This window comes from Lissotriton helveticus, chromosome 2_1 (assembly GCF_964261635.1).
Source record: "Lissotriton helveticus chromosome 2_1, aLisHel1.1, whole genome shotgun sequence".
Taxonomy (NCBI): domain Eukaryota; kingdom Metazoa; phylum Chordata; class Amphibia; order Caudata; family Salamandridae; genus Lissotriton; species Lissotriton helveticus.
In genome coordinates this window covers 338,928,060-338,950,121 of record NC_136059.1, presented here as the reverse complement: position 1 = coordinate 338,950,121, position 22,062 = coordinate 338,928,060, and positions in this window count along the sequence as shown.

Below are 22,062 nucleotides of genomic sequence, written 5' to 3'. Positions count from 1 at the left end.
TTTAATCTTGTCACTTGTGCACTTTTTCCTCCTCACTACCCTCCCTCCTCATTGCAGTCCGCTCCTTCCGCACAGCCGATTAGGTGCTAAAGCGGGGAACGGCGAGGACAGCCGCCATATTGAGGGTAGACTGGGGTTGCCGGTGCAGTTGCACGGCCACTCCCACCTCCTGCTAATATATCATGATTCCCTTTTTCCGTCCGCACAGCGGACGCGCCAAAGGCGCGCCAAAGGCAAGCCCGTCTGCGCCCGTCCGTGACCGACTGGGACCCAGGGCCCAACACTATGCTCATTCCTTAATCTATTCCCCAACTCAACTTCATGCTTGTCAGGGTGACTGGCCCCTCAGCGATTCCATCCTGGAACGCATTGGGAGTCTTGGTATATCCACGTCTACCCATACCTCTCTTCCCTTTCCCACCCCTGTACCCCAGATCTCCTCGCCGCCTACTGTCCGCTCTGAGCCTCCCTCTCAGTCTGCCTCCTGCCGTGGCCACGGCCTACCTCCTCAATACCGCTCAGCGGTCAAACACCAACTAGAGCTTTTTAATTTTCTGGACACTGCCCAATCTGACCTTCTGTTTCTTACCGAAACTTGGTTCTCTTCAGATTCACTGCCTGACGTCCTAGCGGCACTCCCCGATTCTTACTATACTCGCCGAGCTGATCGCTCGGACAGGAGGGCCGGAGGGGGAGTGGCCTTGATTGCCCGCTCCAACCTCCAGTTTCAGCTTCTCTCCTACCCCGCAGTTGATTTTCTAGTTGTTCGCTCTATCAACCTGGCGGTTCCCTTCACTTGTGCACTTTTCTACCGTCCCCCTCAGACCATGCCCTACTTCATTCCAGCTATACAGGAACTCTTGGCCACTTTGGTGGTCAACAACTCCTCTGTCCTGATACTTGGTGATTTCAATTACTGGCCCAGTGACCCCCGGGAAGATCGGACATCTAAGGATTTTTCTGAAACTCTTCAATGCCTTAACCTTACCTCTCAGATCCATCTCCCCATTCATACGCATGGTCACACCTTGGACCAGATCTGGTCAGTCAATCTCCCTATCCTTTCCCTCACAGTTCTCCCATGCACGTGGTCTGACCATTCCCTGATTTCCTTTTCCCTTGACCTTGGGGCCACTAATAAGCCCCCCCCCTCCAAAGAACGTTTGGGCCCGGAACTGGAATCGGGCGGACCTCGGCGCACTTTGCTCCTCCCTCGCGGCCTCGCTCCCCTGCCTGGCCGCTCGCTACTCCAGATTCCCAAATTGTCACCATTAATAGCTGGCTTTCCACCTCCTGCGACTTAGTCGCCCCTCTTAAGCTGGTTAGGACGTGCCGCTCTCATGAGGCCAACAGATGGTTCACTAATGACCTCAAGGTCCTCAGGCTAGCACTCAGACAGGCCGAACGCCACTGGAGGCGCGGTTATTGCCCCATCCAGAAGGCTCAATACTCGGCCCTTCTTCGTAATTATAAAAAAGCCATTCTTTTTGCCAAAACTGAATATTTTTCCTCGAAGATTCTCCTTGCAGCAAATAAACCCAAGGAGATCTTCTCCATTGTACACAGCTTAGCAGCGGCCGACAGAGTCAATCCAAACCTGCTCCCTCCCAATCCCTGTGTAATTCCCTTAATAGTTACTTCATTGAAAAGATCGCCACTATTAAGCGTAACATCCCCCCACCATCTCCTTCCTTTTTCCTACCTCCTCTTCTTCCTACGCCCATTCTCTTTGATCATCTCCCCCTGATTTCTATGGAGGCCTTCCTTACTTTGTTGAAGAAGGTGAAGTCGGGATCCCCCTCCGATTGCTGCCCTGCTCGCATTCTGAGGGAGGTGTTCGCCAGCTGTCCCGACCCTCCTTTAACTCTCCTCAATACTTCTATTATCCAGGGACACGTTCCAGCTTCCCTTAAATCAGCTACAGTTATTCCCATTTTAAAAAACCTGGGGCTGGACTACCCTTCTTGCTAATTTCCGGCCTATCTCCTTGCTCCCTTTCCTGGGTAAGATCCTCAAGAGTCACGTCACCACCTGCCTCTCTACCTCCATTGAAGAAAATCATCTCCTGGCCTCGCACCAGGCCGACTTTTGTCCGGCCCACTCGACGGAATCTGTGGTTCTTTCCGTCTTGGATGAACTCAGGAGAAATGCCGACATCAATGCCCCCCAGGCCCTTGTCCTCCTTGATTTGTCCGCTGCCTTCGACACGGTCGACCATTTCATCCTTCTCGACCGTGTCGGAGCCGCGGGCATTCGGGGGACTGCCTTGGCCTGGCTCACCTCGTTTCTTCAGGCCGGACGCAGGCCGTCCAGTTGGAGGGCTTTACCGCCCCCACCGCTTCTGTCTCCTGTGGGGTCCCTCAGGGTTCCTCTCTTTCTCCTCCTCTCTTCAATCTTTATTTCTATCCCCTCATAATTTCCTTGCTAAACATGGAGGTCTCAGTTTTCAATTATGCTGACGACCTCCAGCTTGTCTTTAATCTCTCTTCTTCTCCCGATTCCATCCTCAAATTCCAGACTACACTTACTCATATCTACGACTGGATGAACTATAACCATTTAAAACTTAATCCTGATAAGACGGAGTTGGTCCTAACTGGCGGCTCTTCCAGCCCTTGGACCCCCGCCTGTTGGCCACCTGCCCTTGGTCCTCCTCCAGCACCGTCTGCTTCTGTTAAAACCTTGGGCATTAAAGTTAGTCAAGATCTCACTATGCGCCCCCAGATCAGCACCCTCGTTTCAGCTTGTTTCCTTTCCCTCAGAGTTATACGTAAGATCTCCCGTTTTTTTCCCATGAAGCCCTTAAGCTTATCATCCTGGCCATGATCATGTCTCGCTTGGATTATGGTAATGGCCTGTATGTAGGCATTCCTGCCTACGAACTTCGGCGCCTACAATCAATACAGAACCAAGCTGCACGCCTTATTTACCGGCTCCCCAAGTTTCATCGCATCACTCCTTTGCTTAAGTCTCTTCACTGGCTACCTATCCTGCAGAGATCCTTATTTAAGATGGGCTGCCTGATTTTCATGGCCCTGGCTGGCACAGCACCTGTCTTTATTAACTCCATGATCTCCCCCTACTTCCCAAACCGCACCCTTCGCTCCTCTACTCAGGCCCTCCTGAACGGCCCTCGTTTTCGGAGGAACAAACTGGGTGGCATGAGGTTCTCTACCCTTGCCCCCCGTTTCTGGAACACTCTTCCTTCTTTTATTAGGTCCACCACTGCCTATTTGGACTTTCGTAAAGCCTTAAAAACTTACCTCTTCACCCAAGCCTACCCATTGCAGTAACTCTTCGGTGCCCCCTCCCTGTTTTGTCAAACCATAGCGCCAGGAAACCGCTTGGTGTCAGAGCGCTTTACAAAACCTTTTCAACTTCAACTTCATACAGCAACCACGGACCCAACGAAGGACTGTTAAAGCAGCAAAATGTATTGAATGGCTAACCGGCAACACTCAGCGCGTTTCAGGACTTTCTCCCTTGTTCACGAGTGCCGGGTTTCACATTTCAGACATCTCTAAATAAACATGTGATTTGAACCACCATAGATAGTGAAGAAAGACTTTCCGTGAAAAATATATACGTGTAATTTGATTTTACATTTTGATGTATTCTTAGAACATAATCATCACAACAAAATTATCAAATTAATGAAATTCTGCTTTTAGACTAATCAATACAGTGGCGACTAAAATTACTATGGCAGATTCAATTACAATGAATTTGTCTGCTCAATAGACGAGTTCCTTGCTTAAAGCCGTCATAAATACTTGTGCGTGTTAGACCTTCTGAGGTCTCCACCTCTGATTCTGAGGTATCCTTGCTTCCACTTGTAATTGCACCATGTTGGCTCATCTTTTTCCTCGGCCCCTCAAATTTGCGGGCGAACATCAAGATTCAGCCCGTGGTATAATCCTGTTCATCCCTCTGGAATTTCCCCTGTTTTTCGACGTCTTATGACCGCCCAATAGTCCTTTAAGCGCTTCATCATCGTGTTTCTGAGGTCCTCGCTGTGTTTCACATCTTTCTCCTTGTTTATTAGTTCCTCCAGTCTCTTTATTTCTGTTAAGAGGTTTTCACGGTCACTCCATGCATATTTTATTAGTATTTTTACCATTCCTTTTGCAGATTCAGTGGTGTGTTCTGCCTAATCTTTTAGAAGATGGGGGTTGGGGTTTTCATAAGATGGGACAGTAAATATCCAAAGGCCCCTGGGAATTCCCTCGCAATCGATAAATCTTTGCAGTGAGGTGGCTTCCCACCATTTTTGTAGTTCTCTCTTGTGTGCTTTTTCTAGTGATTGACACAAAATCATGAGATTCGTTGTAGAAGAACTTGTAGCTGCATCGTTTTTGGATTGCTTTTTTTTACCCCAGTCCTTGGCTTAAAAGTGTCTATTGCCGCTTCTTCCCTCTCACTTAGGCTTGACATTGTGATAAATACTATTAGGCACAATTCTGTACGTTTAGAATGGGGGGGTCTGCCCGGGCAACTTTTTTCCTCGGGAATGAGGCTCAAAGTAATGTCGGTAACAGAAGACAACAGAGCTCACTCACCGGCAAGTCGGTGCTGCGGTTCCCAGGTGAGGACTCGGAATCCACATCACTCTCTCGTCGGCGGCGGGAAACAACTGTATCCTCCTGCTAATCCGTTTGTGTCCTTTTTACTGACGCCGATATTTCTACGGCGGTGTTTTTATTTTCGAGCTTCGGGCAGGCTGCCATGTTAATTTTCGCAACAGGACATCAGCGCCACCGCTCCTTCTTCTCCCGAGTGCTTGCTCCAGTGGTGGTGAGCCGCTTATTGATTCTACAAACTAGTCAGACACATTCACAGCCAAAAGCGGAGAGCACACACGAAAAGATGTTCAAGCGGGATGATTTATTGAGCATACTCCCCCTGACAGATGCGTTTTGCCTTATGGCTTCCTCAATGTCAGTTACTTTGTGCTTTGTGAGACTATTTAAAATAAGAATACATCACGTTGTGCTGCCAAACATAGAAGACGGACTCATGCAGCATTCGATGTACAATTCATGGCGGCCATCTTTGAACGTGCTATTTACATAAGTGCTATTATCAAAGTGCTCAGTGCAATGTGCATAGTTGAAAACAGCATGATAGCAATGTTACCAGGGTAAGAAAATTCATATGTACACGTTTATAAACAGGTTAGCATCCTAAAAATATAAGAATTTCATGCTAAAAATAAACGTATATGTTTTTGTTTATGTGCACTTTATCACGTATATACATTCATATTTTGTTTCCAATTCTAAATTGTTTAGCCGTCTTTGAATTCAGAATGTGTATGCTAAAGACAGAGTTGTTTGTCTTTATTTGTATATACTGACTGTCATCATCACCCCTAAAAAAAAGAAATATATATATATTTGTGTGTGTGTGTGTGTGTGTGTATGTATATATATATATATATATATATATATATATATATATATATTCACTGAAAAAACCATAGGTTATAGACCATATATAGTTAGGAATTAGCATTTACAAAACCTTGAAAATTCACTGAAAAAACCATAGGTTATAGACCATATATAGTTAGGAATTAGCATTTAAAAAACCTTATTTTACTCACACAAAACCATTGAAATTCCATATATAGTTAGTTGCACTAACTATATATCGCGCACCTGCAATCCACTGCTGATGATGTCACATATTACATCATTCATGACATGGTCAGTGACATCACTGATGACATCACTGATGACATCTCAAATGACATCACTGATGACATCACTGATGACATCTCATTTGACATCAATGACCACATCACTGATGATATCATTCATGTGACAATACAATGCATCTCCTCACATTTTAATATAACCTCTGTTTCACCCAGTGTTAAATACAGAATATAATTTTTGAAACCATTGACACACCAATACTAGTTACTACATACGCACTCACTGATTCCTACGTCTACACACACCTTCACTCATTCACCCATACTATCATTCATACATACAATCACTCATCTTTACAACACTATCATATGCACTCATACACCTATACAGACACTCACAGTCTGCCACTCATCCATGGAGTTACTCACACACCTAGTCAGTCCTGTAAAGAATCAATGACACTTCCATTTTCTTGTCTATACAGTTAAACATAGAGCACCTTACATTTTCAAACATATACTAACACATACTTACCTTGTTATACAATCATTGATACAAGTACACATTGATCTGCACAGAGTCACACACCTCCCAGCCAGCCACACACACACTCAGTCTCCCATACAAATACTTGGACAATCAATCAGTAACCCATATAGTTAATCATATAGCTACTGATCAAAACATGCAGCAGTTTACAGAACAACAGACATAATGATGCACAAATTAAGACACTTTAGTCACTAACCCATGCACTCAGTGAGACACATTTAATCACTCACTCATGCATTCAGTCATGCACCTACTAAATCCTTTGTCCAGACACTTATACTTCCACTCATTCTTCAATATGTAAGACACATTTTAACTTTACAGAAACATACAGTCACTGGATGTTGTCATCAGTGATGTCATCAGTGATGTCATTTGAGATGTCATCAGTGATGTCATCAGTGATGTCACTGACCATGTCATGAATGATGTAATATGTGACATCATCAGCAGTGGATTGCAGGTGCGCGATATATAGTTAGTGCAACTAACTATATATGGAATTTCAATGGTTTTGTGTGAGTAAAATAAGGTTTTTTAAATGCTAATTCCTAACTATATATGGTCTATAACCTATGGTTTTTTCAGTGAATTTTCAAGGTTTTGTAAATGCTAATTCCTAACTATATATGGTCTATAACCTATGGTTTTTTCAGTGAATTTCAATGGTTTTTTAATAGCAAATATCATAAGCTGTCGAATGTCAAGTACGTGGTAAGTGAAAACATTTTCGTGTTTATGCACACTGATCTGCTTTGAATGGTGCCCCCCCCCCTCATTTCTATTAGGAGTACTCTCTCTTTGCAGATAGTGAAAGGTAGTTAACGCAGGTCTTTGCCCCCATTGTAATCCGTCGTGCCTGCTTCTCTCTCCATTTGATTCATTGTTATCCAAGTATTTACTGTTTTAGAATTAGTTCTCTTTGGTTCATTCTCTATTTACAAACAAACACAGAGTCGCAATACTCTGTTTAGTCTTTGCAGATAACGAAAAATCGTGTAAAAAAAAAGAAAAGGAATCGAGCAAAATCAGTAGGCCACTAATGGGATCTCTTTTTGACCTCGCTAAAATAGAAACATTAGGAACAACCCCTCATGACAAATACAAAACTAGTGAGATGAACTGAACTCCACACAATGATGGCTGCAAAACAGCTCTGCTCCGCCACCCACCCCGCCCAAAATAACGATAAAGAACGGCTGCCATGATTGGTTGCGGAATGACCACGACGGAGCTACGAAATGGTGCTGCTCTCATGCTAACCCCAGCTTCAGTCTGAAACATCCAGAAACACTGTAGACTACCAATTCGATCAGTTCCGGTAGCGCCCCAATGTAACCCGGTAGAGAAGAACTAGCCCTCCCCTCTTTGACTGATGGTTCTTGTTGCCTGTCCCTTCTGTTGTCATTTAACAGAACTATTTAGCCTGCTGAAAGGGGTTGTGTTCCGACCGCTGGTTGGTGGAGACATTTTGACTATATTCTGTACCTGCGTTGTCGCGTAATGCGTCATATGACGCGCCGCGTTAGCGCATCCGGAAGTCATCCGGGGCGCGCAGCGCGTAACGTAAGCATAACAAGTCATGTGACTTGTTAATAAAACTTTTCATTGGTTCATTTTACTTTTCTTATTGTAATGATGAAAGGCTTGGTCATATGACCTAAAAATTACGCTTTTCATTACTTCCGAACATTATTTTTTCTTAAATATATGTTATAATGTTCCAGGCTAATGTACTTTCCCGGAAATTTTACAACTGTCCTGCAAGTAAAATATATTCTTTTTTCGAGAAAAAGAGCGTTTCTTCGTCCCATGACGGAGCCGTTGAGCAAAAGAGGGTCGACCTGCTGTCTTAGTCGCCGATACGCCTGAATATGAGATTCTTATCGATCACTTTATGTTGCAGGAATAGAAAACACAACAGCCCTTGACCATTTATCTTTACTGCGTTCCTTCGTATTATACCTTTTACCCTTCATGTAATTGGTCTGCTTTATTTCACTTGCCTTTTAATGATTCTAAAACAGTGACTATTATTAAAAACTTTACCAATGTATATACTACTACCATGTTTTCTTTTAAAAACCTTTATTGTGAAAATTTCATTATACAAATACGAGCCTATAACCACGTGGGCCGGCCACGGAGCAAACTGTAATCGTATATGATAAATAGACATTTACACTGTAGAGGAACGTAACGGGCGGGCCATTAGGTTGCAAGAACTAAGGTGTCTAACAGTTACGGAATCGGTGGACGTACATTTTATAATTAAAATACGACAGGGCCAGTTACAATAAAATTATCTAGATATACATTTGCGGGCAAGTACCATGGGTGACGTTAATTCGAACTTTCAACAGTACAGTAATCAATAACACATCAGAACTTAATATCAATAGGGATGTCGAAATATTCAATCAATTCTCGTCCCCGCCCGCCATGTGCTTCAAAACTGCATACGTATCTCGTGATTTCAAGGTTCTGCAACCAGTACACAACAAGGAGTTACGAGTCCCATTTATTCCGGCGCCATTTTGGGCGAGGACGGGCAGGTCCAGGATATAGTCAAAATGTCTCTACCAACCATCGACTATGATGATGTTCATATGCTGTATTTATTAGAGTAACACTCAGATGTCCACATGAAATAAATTTGCCACAATCTAAACATGTCATTTTAATCTTTCCAAAGTTCTTCTAAATATTTGGGACCGTTTCCCTTGCCTCTGAAGCTCTCAGTGCCACTTCTTTGATGAATGTACTAGCAGGTCAGGGGTTCTCCTCCAAATCTCTCTTTTATGCAGCACTATAATTAATTGGTGCCACCTCTCCATATGACGATGCATGGTATAGTTACCACAACTATATTTTTTTTCGGTTCCTCTAGAGAGTTCATCGTGGCAGATGAAGCGTGTAACGTACCGGGCATTTACCTTTTTTTGCATGTACAGGAAAGGAAAAAAAAATCGAGCGTCCGAGTTCTAAGGTGTCCCAGGGCCATTTTAGTGGACCAGGCCCAAATCCAAAGAACAGGCCGCCATTTTGAGAGTCCTGTTGCAGCCGCCTGTCGCTGTAGCATCAAGAGCAGCCGAAACTCAGCTGAATGGCAACTGAAACGGTAAAGGGGCGCCCCACTACAGCAGACGAGCCAGGCCCAAATCCAAAGAACTGCTATCTCACAGGCTAATGGGGCGACCCACGCCGAGTTTCAGCATTGTAGGATGACCACACAAGTACAGCAACTTGCTAGACATCACCTCGGTGCCATCCGGATCTCGGCGCCCCACTGCAGATGAAGTGCCTCTCAACTATGAAACCACCACGGTGACATCCGGATCTTGGCGCGTTGTGCTGCCTTCGGCCTATTCGCACATCGGTCCGCTACTGACGCCATCTCACAGGCTAATGGGGCGACCCACGCCGAGTTTCAGCATTGTAGGATGACCACACCAGTACAGCAACTTGCTAGACATCACCTCGGTGCCATCCGGATCTCGGCGCCCCACTGCAGATGAAGTGCCTCTCAACTATGAAACCACCACGGTGACATCCGGATCTTGGCGCGTTGTGCTGCCTTCGGCCTATTCGCACATCGGTCCGCTACTGACGCCATCTCACAGGCTAATGGGGCGACCCACGCCGAGTTTCAGCATTGTAGGATGACCACACCAGTACAGCAACTTGCTAGACATCACCTCGGTGCCATCCGGATCTCGGCGCCCCACTGCAGATGAAGTGCCTCTCAACTATGAAACCACCACGGTGACATCCGGATCTTGGCGCGTTGTGCTGCCTTCGGCCTATTCGCACATCGGTCCGCTACTGACGCCATCTCACAGGCTAATGGGGTGACCCACGCCGAGTTTCAGCATTGTAGGATGACCACACCAACTTGCTAGACATCACCTCAGTGCCATCCGAATCTTGGCATCTCAACGCCTAGTGGTATCTTCCATACAAAAAATATTGTTACGCTGCCTTTGGCCCCATTCGCACATCAGTCCGCAACTTAGACATCACCTCGGTGCCATCCGGATCTTGGCATCTCAGCGCCTTGTGGTGTCAGTCAGAAAATATTGTTGTGCTGCCTTCGGCCTATTCGCACATCGGTCCGCTACTGACGCCATCTCACAGGCCAACGGGGCGCCCCACGCCGACTTTCAGCATTGTAGGATGGCCACACCAGTACCACAACTTGCAAGACACCACCTCGGTGCCATCCGGATCTTGGCATCTCAGCGCCTTGTGGTCTCTTCTACACCGGAAATATAGTAGAAAATATTGTTGCGCTGCCTTTGGCCCCATTCACACATCAGTCCGCTACTGACACCATCTCACAGGCCAACGGGGCGCCCCACGCCGACTTTCAACATTGTAGGATGGCCACAGAAGTGCGACAACTTACTAGACACCACCTCGGTGCCATCCGGATCTTGGCGCGTTGTGCTGCCTTCGGCCTATTCGCACATCGGTCCGCTACTGACGCAAACTCACAGGCCAACGGGGCGCCCCACGCCGACTTTCAGCATTGTAGGATGGCCACACCAGTGCGGCAACTTCCTACACACCACCTCGGTGCCATCCGGATCTTGGCGCGTAGTGAAGCTGCAGCAGCTGCAAATAAGCTTCAGACAGTGTTACAACCGCTGCTCAGAACTCTCAACTATGACACCACCTCGATGCCATCCGGATCTTGGCGCGTTGTATTGCCTTCGGCCTATTCGCACATCGGTCCGCTACTGACGCCGCCTCACGTGCCAACGTATTTTCTCCGCATTTTATACCCTATGCCGCATAACAGGTCATGTGACTTGTTTATAAAACTTTTCATTGGTTCATTTTACTTTTGGTTTCCTAATGATGGAAGGCTTGATCATATGACCTAAAAACAACACTTTTCATTGGATGAAAACTTTTTTTTCCCCCCAAACGATGAAAGCCCCACCTTGTTTCTGGATGTTTCAGACTGAAGCTGGCGTCACCATGAGAGCACCACCATCTCGTAGCTCCGTCGTGGTCATTCCGCGAGCAATCATGGCAGCCGCTCCCCACCAGAAGCCTGCAGGAGTCGGGGCCCCCAAAACTTTTGATGAATTCTCAAGGCGGAGGGGACGCTTTCGAGAATGGGGTCCAAGACCTAGCAGACAAGCGTCCGATTTCCAAGGTGTCCCAGGGCCATTTCAGTGGACCAGGCCCAAAAAGGAAACAGCCTGCCGCCATTTTGAGAGTCCTGTGACAGCCGCCTATCGCTGCACCGCAAGAGTGGGCGCAACTCAGCTGAATGGCGGATTTTGACACAGTGGACCAAAAGCGGACGGAATGGCAACTGAAACGGTAAAGGGGCGCCCCACTACAACAGACGAGACTCCACCTGGAGAGGCCCGTTCACGCCGCCTCCCCCGGGGCGCTCCACGCCGTTATTCGGAGCAGCATTGTAGGATACCAAAACCAGTGCGGCAACTTACTGGACATCACCTTGGTGCCATCGTTCTGCTGCCTTGGAACTATTCGCACAACAGTTTGCTACTGATGACCCACCCCCCGCGACGCCCCACGCCGTTATTTGCTGGGTGGCAACTTACTAGACATCACTTTTGTGTCATCTAGATTTCGGCGCGTTCTGCTGCCTTGGAACTATTCGCACAACAGTTTGCTACTGATCACCCACCCCCCGCGACGCCCCACGCCGGAAATCTGGACGTTGTGCTGCGTTGGGACTATTCGCACAGCCGACCGCTACTTCGTTGTTTTTCTCTAAAAATGTTTATATGTTATTACTATTTTTGTTTTCTTGTATATATTTATAAATTATTAAAGTTTTATAATCTTACTACTTTGTCGGAGTGCTATATATTTTTAATGTGACACATAATTGTAAAAACTTTGATGTACAAAGAGTCATCCCTGGAATCTTCCGCTTCACGCTCGGTCCCCTCCCCAATCACAATACAGAATGGTTTTCAGATAATAGCAACGCTTCTGCTGTGACGGATCTCATCGAGTGTGGGCCTTGATCTACTATAACTCCTTTGAAGACGGGTGATTCTTTACAGCTGTGGCCATAAACTACATCTGCAGGGCTAGCTGATAGCCTAGGACCGGCCTGGACAATCGGACACAGAGGAAAAGGAGTGTCAGAGGGTGCGGTAGTGAATAGGGCGAAAGGGAGGTGTCGGGCGGGCACAGGGTGTGATTCTCAGGGAAGAACAGCGCAGATGGGGGGAGGTTTATTACCCATGCATAAAACAGAGAGCGGGGGTGACCACTGCCTGGGGGAGATGCTTGCGAGGGTGGGGAGCCATGCTAAGGATCGACAGCGTTCACAGAGTGGATCTGGTCAAGGCATCTAAAATGGCTGCCGTGCACGACAAAAGTGTGGCATTTGAAAAAAGACAAGATGGCGCACACAATGTTTTTCAACAATTCCTGATTTCCTTCGAATCGAACGTTAACAGACGTTGGGGCATATTACCAAAGTTAAGCGATATTTATCCCTAACGATGCATTGCAAAGATTTTTTTACCGTCAGAAATTATCGCAGATAAACCTTGCTATTATCAAGGTTTATCGCAAATACGATAAAAAACGAGCGCAATGCATTAATGTCGCTGAAAACTCCGCGATATTCATGCATTACCGAGCTAATGCTCTTAGCCATGTTATCCACCTCCCATTGGATAACATGGCTAAGAACTGCTCAGGGCAGCTGTTACTTTTTGGAGATATTCGCGCTTATCTCGAATATTTCCAAAAGTTGATAATAGGAGATAGCGATGTTAGCGACTGTTTCCAGTCGCTAACATCTTGGCATGCCCACTTTGCATGTCATTAGTGATAAATATCACTCACATGCAAAGTGGGACCCAAGATGGTCGCTATCTCCTACTAGCCGTCGCTAACTGGTGTTAGCAACAGCTAGGTAATACACATATAATTTTATCTCCGCGAAGCGGAGCGCTGTTACAGATATATATCTTGTTTTTGAACGTTAATTTCTCAAAATGCACTGAAGCACATATATTGAGACATAGCAAAGGCACATCGGGCTACCAGTCCCTAATATTTTACCAAGTTTCGTGCAAATCCATTCAGCCGTTCGATTATTATTATTATTATTTTTTTTTGCCCCGCGGGGCCCTTTTAAAACCTCCACATCAAACCTAGGGGGTCAGCGAGGATCTACTATGCCCCCTTATGGTCATCAGCCGTTCGATTATTATTATTATTATTTTTTTTGCCCCGCGGGGCCCTTTTAAAACCTCCACATCAAACCTAGGGGGTCAGCGAGGATCTACTATGCCCCCTTATGGTCATTTGCCCCTTCGCTTTGGCCTCCTCTTGTCTCTCGATCCTACCGAGAGACAAGATGGCGGCCGCTACGTACTGTTTGGAATGTTTACAGACACCGGAGAGCCAATCAGCTTCGCTTCGCAAAGCTCCGTAACGCGAAAAGTACGCGAAGCGGTGCGCTGTTACAGATATATATCTTTTTTTGAACGTTAATTTCTCAAAATCCACTGAAGCACATATATTGAGACCTAGCAAAGGCACATCGGGCTACCAGTCCCTACAATTTTGCCAAGTTTCGTGCAAATCCATTCAGCCGTTCGATTATTATTATTATTATTTTTTTTTGCCCCGCGGGGCCCTTTTAAAACCTCCACATCAAACCTAGGGGGTCAGCGAGGATCTACTATGCCCCCTTATAGTTATTTCCCCCTTTGTTTTGACCTCCTCTTGTCTCTCGATCCTACCGAGAGACAAGATGGCGGCCGCTACGGACTGTTTGGAATGTTGACAGACGCCGGAGAACCAATCAGCTTCGCTTCACAAAGCTCCGTTGCGCGAAAAGTCCGCGAACCAGAGCGCTAACCGGTCCGCTGTTACAGATATATATCTTTTTTTAAACGTTAATTTCTCAAAATCCACTGGAGCACATATATTGAGACCTACAAAAGGCACATCGGGCTACCAGTCCCTACAATTTTGCCAAGTTTCGTGCAAATCCATTCAGCCGTTCGGGCTAAAAGTGAGGCCAACCGCCCTATGGAAAACTCAATGTTAAAAACACGTTTTGGGACCCCCCTTTTTTCTCGGCCCCCACTGGACGAACCCCCCCCAAATTTTCAAGGGCTGCTCAGAAACAAAATGTGCCATTTTCCTGAAAATTTCAGCCGATTCCGTCCACAAACGCCAAAGTTATTAGACATAGAATTTTCAAAAAACCCATAGAGAAAAAATCCTAACTATATATACCTACTGGCGACCGCCAGTAGGTAATATATATAATAACTTACTGTTAGGACCTTGTTTCTAAATTAAAAAGCGTTTTTCTATTACCAATATCTCTGGCGTCTTTTGACAAATCTTCGCAAAATTTTCAAAACTAATGGCACATTCACTTTAGCTGCTGTCTTGAACATTTTGGGTTGATCCGTCAAGCGGGGGCTGAGCAAAAGGGGGGTCCCAAAACACTTTTTCTCCATGTTAATTTCCATAGAAAACTGTTGACCCAGCTACAGCCCGACCTGCTGAACGGAATTACACCAAATGTAGCAAAAAGGTAGCTCTTGGTCCAGAGTGCACTCTTTTTGTTAAATGGTATAAATCTGTTTAGTAGTTCTATTTCTCAGATATACAAATATGGCTGCGGAGGATCCCGATCTTGTGCCTAAGATCTGATTGGCTGCTAAAACTTCATACGAGGAAGTGAGGCACCCATCTTCTGACTCGGTTGAACTGAGTCACAAGCAAAAAGGAAAACAAAAAGTTAAAAATTAAGAAAAGCGGCAGGGTAGAAACATCTGCTCAGGGGGTCTTATAGAGACCTGCAGGGCCCAAAAAAACATATTTTTTAAAAATTTGGATCAGCCAATCGAGGCAAATTCTTTGTTAAAAAAAACAAAGTGCGTGCTATGTGCTTCTTTTCTTTAAAGCCCCCAGGTGAGCCAGGTCCCGGGGCAATTTAAAAATGTGCCCCCGCCGCACCGGGGCCCACCTCCTCCCCGGGACTTAAATTGAATGTAGGGGCTATGCGGCACCCCTGCAGCCCTGGAGACCGCCACTTCCCCGGGGCTTTAAACATTAAAAAAGTAAGTCCTCCACCCCTACACAACCCTGGGGGCTGCCACCTCCCCGAGGCTAAATTTAGAAAGTGAAGGGGACTTCATACCCAATCAAGAGCATGCCTGGAGGTGCGTTTGCAGACTGGTGGAGAAAGGGGGCGTGGTCTGCTATCAGAATTCAGTCTTACTAGAGATACCAGGAGGGATAGTTGTTCCACAAGGACTTCCCTGGGGCCAAATACCCCCCTTGTTACCTCCAGTAAGTCCAACACAGCGGGATTGCTAAGAGTTCTTTGGAGGCCACGCCCCCCTTTCTCCACCACTTTGCAAACGTGCCTCGTGGCACACGGGCCAAGAAGCCCTCCTGGTACCTCCTGTAAGTTCTATGCAACAGAATTCCTGAGAGCTGGTCGGAGGTCCATCCCTTTTTCTCCACCACTCTGCAAATGCGACAAGTACTTTAAGAAATTCATAGAAAAAACCAAAGGTTACAGGGACGTTATAGTTAGGAATTAGCATTTAAAAAATCTTAGAAACTCACTGAAAAAACACAGGTTTCAGGGGGGTTACATATAGGAATTAGCATTTAAAAAACCCTAGAAATTCATGGAATAAAAAAACAATGGTTACAGGGACGTTATAGTTAGGCTGATATTTCACTCATACAAAACCAGACAAATCCAGCCGTTAACTCCAACCCCGTAATGCACTGCTTATGACCTCACATATTACATCGTTCATGACATGGTCATTGACATCACTGATGACATCTCAAATTACATTGCTGATTACATCACTGCATGTGTAGGCTAACATAACGAAAACAACAATGGGCCATGTGAGAAACACATGCCACAGCCACTCCCACAACCACTCACACACCTATATAGCCACTCACACACCCATACAGTCACTCAAGTACCCACACACAGGTAATGATACCATTATAGAAATGGCAATAGAATATGTTTTTTTTGTAATGTGTTGTTGTTTTAGTATTGAATGTAGGCAGACCTCTTATTTGTATGAGGATTTGCGACAGTTCAGCGAATCCATACAATCAATTTAAAAAATAGAAAAACTTGGTGCATTGCATTTAGAGAAAGAGTAAATAAGTTATCTTACCTTCATTTTTCAATTCTTAGTTTTAAAATATATATTAATAATGAATGTGTGAATAAAATGTATTTATAATCTTGTGAAAATGTGTATCGTAAAATGGACTTAAGTTTTAAGGGTCAAATCATAGTACAATTTATATGAAAACAAACGGTAACATTTGCAAAAAACTCAAAGGTTACCGGGACTTTAAAGTTAGGAAATAGCATTAAAAACAAAGAATTTCAATGAAATAAATGGTTACAAGGATATTATTGTTAGGGAATAGAATTTAAAAAATCTTAGAAATTCACTAAAAAAACAAAGGTTACAGGGACATTATAGTTAGGTTTCGATTTTACACAGAACCGTAGAAATTCAGTATTTGTATTTATAGTTATCTCAAGTAACTATAACTCGTGTCCTAAAGTAACTTTAGCTCGCACCCTCACCATGCACTGCTAATTGCCCAAATATTACATCACTCATGGCATCATCTATGACATCATAGATAATTTTCTTGCAACATTTGCAGTGAAGTTTGTTTGAAGTTTAGTTTATTTCCATAAGTTAATTAAAACCATTGCATAACAATAAAATCATAAAAACAAGCCTAGACAGATAATTAAATGTACAATTACATTTAAAAGCCAGGTACTCAGGGATCCGTTTAAAGGTTTAGTTTGAAACAAAACATTTGGTTCTAACATTAAAATTGTTTATAAGTGGTATTGCAGCGACTTATCACCAGTCAACACATCTCCCGTAGGAGGCCCGTCGGCACTCCTTTACTCGTATCTGCCCCTTTACCAGCAAGCACTTAGCCATTAGTCCTTTTCACTGTTAAAGTGCGTGTGCTTTGTGCAGTTGGTGCTTTGTACAGTCCTCAGGTCTGTAGCTAACGTATATAGATGTTTAAAGGAGAGGCAGATTGTAATTTTCTCAGAACGCATTGCAATAGGGAAAAGTACTAATTCCATTTAGAGTCTTTAAGACCGAACGTAAATGAAATGCAATAGAGGGATCCCCTTGCTGGTTTTCTTAGTTCGGGAATGGGTACCAATCTTGCGAAATTGTTGTAGGCTCCTGCCGCGAGCTCCTCTTTATGATACTAGTGCCTTAAGAAGATCAATGCTGTGGAGAGGTTTGTTTATCTCCCTGTATCTTTGTATTAAAGTCCGATATCAATTTCTGGGTTATGCGAGGGCGTTGAGAGTTTCCAGGATGAGGATGAAGAGCATCTCTCAAACTTTTTTTACAAATTTCCCACAACGGGCCACGGTGGAGGCATCCATGTGTGAAAAGCATATAGTCTAAGCCTCTAAGCAAGTACGTGCTCCGTTTCTCAGTAATAGTTCCCTGAGTAAAGTTCTCCTTACACTGGCTATGGTGGGGCAACAGCACAAGAGGTGCAACCATGATTCATATTTGTAGTTGCATAATATGCAAGCTCCTCTGTTTTTCTGGTTAGCCCAGGCTATGTTGAAGTCTGGTATTTGTAAAGCCAGCATTTTCATGCGCATGATCTCTCATCAAGTTTTGCAGTTAAGGGAGGCAGAAGTATAAGGCTGGGGTTTGGATACCAGATAGAGTTTAACGTGGCCAAGATAGAGGTGGATTTTAATGAGCCCTGATCTTGCTTAAAGGACGCCATTTGCACTTGTCTGTTTATAGTCTTTTTCCAAGTTGTGTAGGAATTGAAAGTCAATGCTATTGTTGATGGATTTATCTCTGTGGTCACTCGAGCTCCTTTAGCTGTTTGTTCCATGAGGAGCCCATTTGTTAAAAAATATGCCTAAGGCAGGCTTTTAGGGAATTATCTGAAGCATTTAAAATACAGATGCATTATTTAGGAAAATCAGCCTCTGTGTTAAGAACAGCTCAAATTCCAGTCTCAGTCTTGCCCTGAATAGTATTTCGACAATTGGAAGACTTTTTTGTAGCCCACAAACTTGGCCTGCTCCAGAATTTCAGAGCAGGCTCGGGAAAAGCTTGGGGCCCATATTTGAGCCCTGGGATGAGAGTTGCTTGAATTACTTTCTTTATTCCTTCTGCGGACTGGCATTTTAGGTTGTTATTAAGCCTAATTAAGCCATAAGTGAATGCAGTTGATTTCTATTTCAGAGCATTTTTATGAGCAGATGGCTGAGTGGAATCTGTGAACCACACCCCCAGATATTTTTATTTTATACAAGATTGTCGTGGGAACCATAGTGCATGAGATTTTTTTTGTAATTGCTGACTAAAAGTATTTCTCCAGTATTGGGGTATCTTTCATAGATTGACCTGCTTGAATCATTCTCCGTTGTCGAAGTGGTAGTCCGATTGTACATAGAATACCAATAAAGTAATGAGGAAATACTCTAATATTAAAGTTTATAGAGAAAAAACATTCACTTTAATAGCTCATCCTAGCCATTAGATATGGTCCAAACTCCAGCCAATCCGGCGACAGCACCCTCTAGAACCATCTCCACAGAGGCTCCAGGCTCTCAGATTTTCCACCGCACGTTGTGTGAAGGGATTCTCCCTTCTTCGGATTTCTTAAGATTTTGTTGCCTGAACATGTCTACTTATAAGAGATCTCTATTCAGACACTGTGAATCTTATGGAAAGCTAAAACTTCATTCAGATGATCCCCACCAAAAATGTATCTACTGTCTTCACCCAGATCATCAGGTGAGAGACTGCAAGATCTGTATAACTTTTTCTCAGAAGACCTTGAGAGACAGTGAGGGGCATCTTCTGTGGCTACAGAAGCTTAAGACTAAAGACAGTCCCTTGTCTGATGAAGAGATGAAGAGGCGGAGTTGGTATCTCCTAAGGCTACTAAGGTGCTGAAAAAACATCATCACATCTCTAAGTAAGATCTTCCTTCATCTTCAAAAAAGGCTCCTGCCCCTCCAGAGGTTAATTCTGTGCCCTCTACTCCTTTAAAATCTTCCTCAAAGTCTAAGCGTGCGTCTAAGTCTCTTCCTGAGACACTTTTACCTCAGAAAAAAGATGACTCCTCGACGAGGTCGTCGACGACGAGATCATCTGTCTCCACGACATCTACTTTTTCTTCTCCTCAGCCCAAGTCGATTATGTCGTCGGCATCTTCTCCGCAGAAGTTGGTATCGGTGAAGGTGAGACCTCTTACGTCGACGTTGTCCTTGTCAACGAAGAAGCCCTCATCGATGAAAACTTCATCGCCGCTGAGACTGTCGACGGGTCTGAAGAAGAAATCTCCTTCGTCGACGGTGGCCTCGTCAACGTTGGCCTCTTCGACGTTGGCCTCATTGACGGTAGCTTAGTTGACCGTAGCTTTGTCGACAGTGCCAATGTTTTCTGATGTAGACCTTCGTCGACGTAGTTCGTCGACAGCCATAATGACAATGGAAGAAACATTGGCTACATCTACAGCTTTGCCGTCTGTAGTACCCATAACATCTTCATCAATGCTTGTACCATCATCGGTGTTAGCGGATGCTTCAGGACTTCCAAAGAGAAAGGATTCCCAAGACATTCTTTTACCGTTACATGCCTCTCCAAGTAAGGTATCTCCTTATCCTCCTGAGGAGATTTTTTACTATGGTGCTGATGATGAGGATTCTGAGGATGATGAGAGATTTCATGCTGCTCGAAGTCCTTCTGAACTTCTTATTAAGTGTCAGGAGGATGATGATGATGATTACATTTATTACCCAGAGCCTACTACTCAAGAAAGACAAGCAAATCAGACGATGCAAATGCCGATGTCTCGTTTCAAATTTACAACACATGGTAGAGGATTACTTCCGCAGGTTTCCTCCCTCATAGCCGGTTTCTTCCATTCCACAGAAACCTATTCCGCAACCTTCCTTGCTTATCAGATCACCCCCTCCAGTTTCTCCTGTGGCACAGTGTCTCAACATCCGGAAGAGACTCACACTACTTACGAAGAAAGGGAAGAGGGAGAGTTGGATGAGGGATTCCTTCCTAATGATCGGGATGACTACCAAATCCAGTCACCATAACCTTCCACTCCTCCTCCTATAGACTCACCACCTGCAGATATAGGAGGTTTCCATGTTCTTATGGAAAGGGCGGCGAAGAGGTTCCAACTTCACCAAGCCGGATGACTGTTTCTTATACGATTTTAAGGAACAAACTAGGAAACAGGTTAGAGCGATATCTATTGTTGACCTCATATGGCAGGAGGGATTAAAGGTCATGAGACCCCGGCCTCAATTCCTGCAATATTGCCAAAATTAGATAAAAAATATAAAGCTCCGGATAACTCTCCTGCCTATCTTATAGGACAACCTAAAGCTGACTCGGTTACATCCGAGGCGGCACAATGTCGTGCCAGGAATCCATCATCTCCGTTATCGGCTACTCCTGATAGAGATAGAAGACGTCTCGATTCTATCGGCAAAACATTTTCCACCATGGTGGCAACAACTGTAAAAGCAGCCAATTCACTCGCTATTTTAGGTAGAGACAACAGGCAAAAGTGGTCAGACATTTCGCCATTTATAGAGCTAGTGCCTGAGGAATCTAAGGCTGGAGCATTAAAAATTCTGCAGGAGGGAGAGAGGATCTCGGATGCGATCATTGATTGTGCTATGGATCCAAAGGATTTCGACAGCCAGCTGGGGCTGGCTGTTGAAACCATATTAACAAAGCCCTCTAGGCAATAAAGATAGATACAAACACAGCAAAGACTCTTGGCACTCTGCAGTTTAGGAAGCAGCTCTTTCGTGGAGCAAGAGGTCGTGGTTCATCATCTTCCTTTCGAGGAGGATACAACCAATATAGACAATATCATTCTTACCAAGGACAACCAAGATACTCATTGTCGCAGCAGCAACAGTTGTTTAAGCAACCACCGGCTGCATCCTACAAACATTACAGGGGTAAAACCACCTACAGGGGCAGAGATAATTAAAAAAAACAGTGACAAATGCCCACTGCCAACCACTTTTCCCATCAATCCGGTAAACGTTGGAGGAAGAATCTCCAATACAACCAACTTTTTCTAAATCATGCTGGCTGCCTGAGCACTCGGCCATCTTGCAATCTTTGCAGGCTGATCTGCTCGCTTCTAAATTTTTATTGACTCGTGATAACCACACCAACCTAGTGATAAGAATTATTCCTGGGACGGTGGGTTTCACGTACTTGACTTTTAATGAAGGAGACACAGTACCTATTGCTTACAAGTCACACTTGTACACTTCGGCTGAGATGCGATTTCCCACTGTGGAAAATGTTTTTAACAGCTGTGCAGATGGCGATTCTTAAGGAACGAGCTCTGTCACAGGGGAAACGCATGTTGGTTGTTACACCCTGTCCTCATTTGGAGGCAGTCACGAAAGCCAGTGTACCAAATTCAAAAGCTTTGCACCCTCGGTGGATTCAGTGGGCTGCGTCCTTGACGTCCTCAGATGTCACGTTTATTTTTGACGCCTCATTGCGGTCGCAAGAGTACTTGCAGTATGAATTTGTTCATCCTGCTCCTCTAGCTATGCGACCTTTGGAGGACTTCCATTGCATCATTTACACTGATGGTTCGGCGCAGGTTGCGCATGGCTCTAAACACGCCTACGTTTCCGCATGCGCCATTGTGGTCGGTGCCATGTTGAACGATGAGTTCATATCCAGGGAGGTGCACACGCTGCCTCTGGGAGATTGCACCGCACAATTAGCAGAGCTTCGTG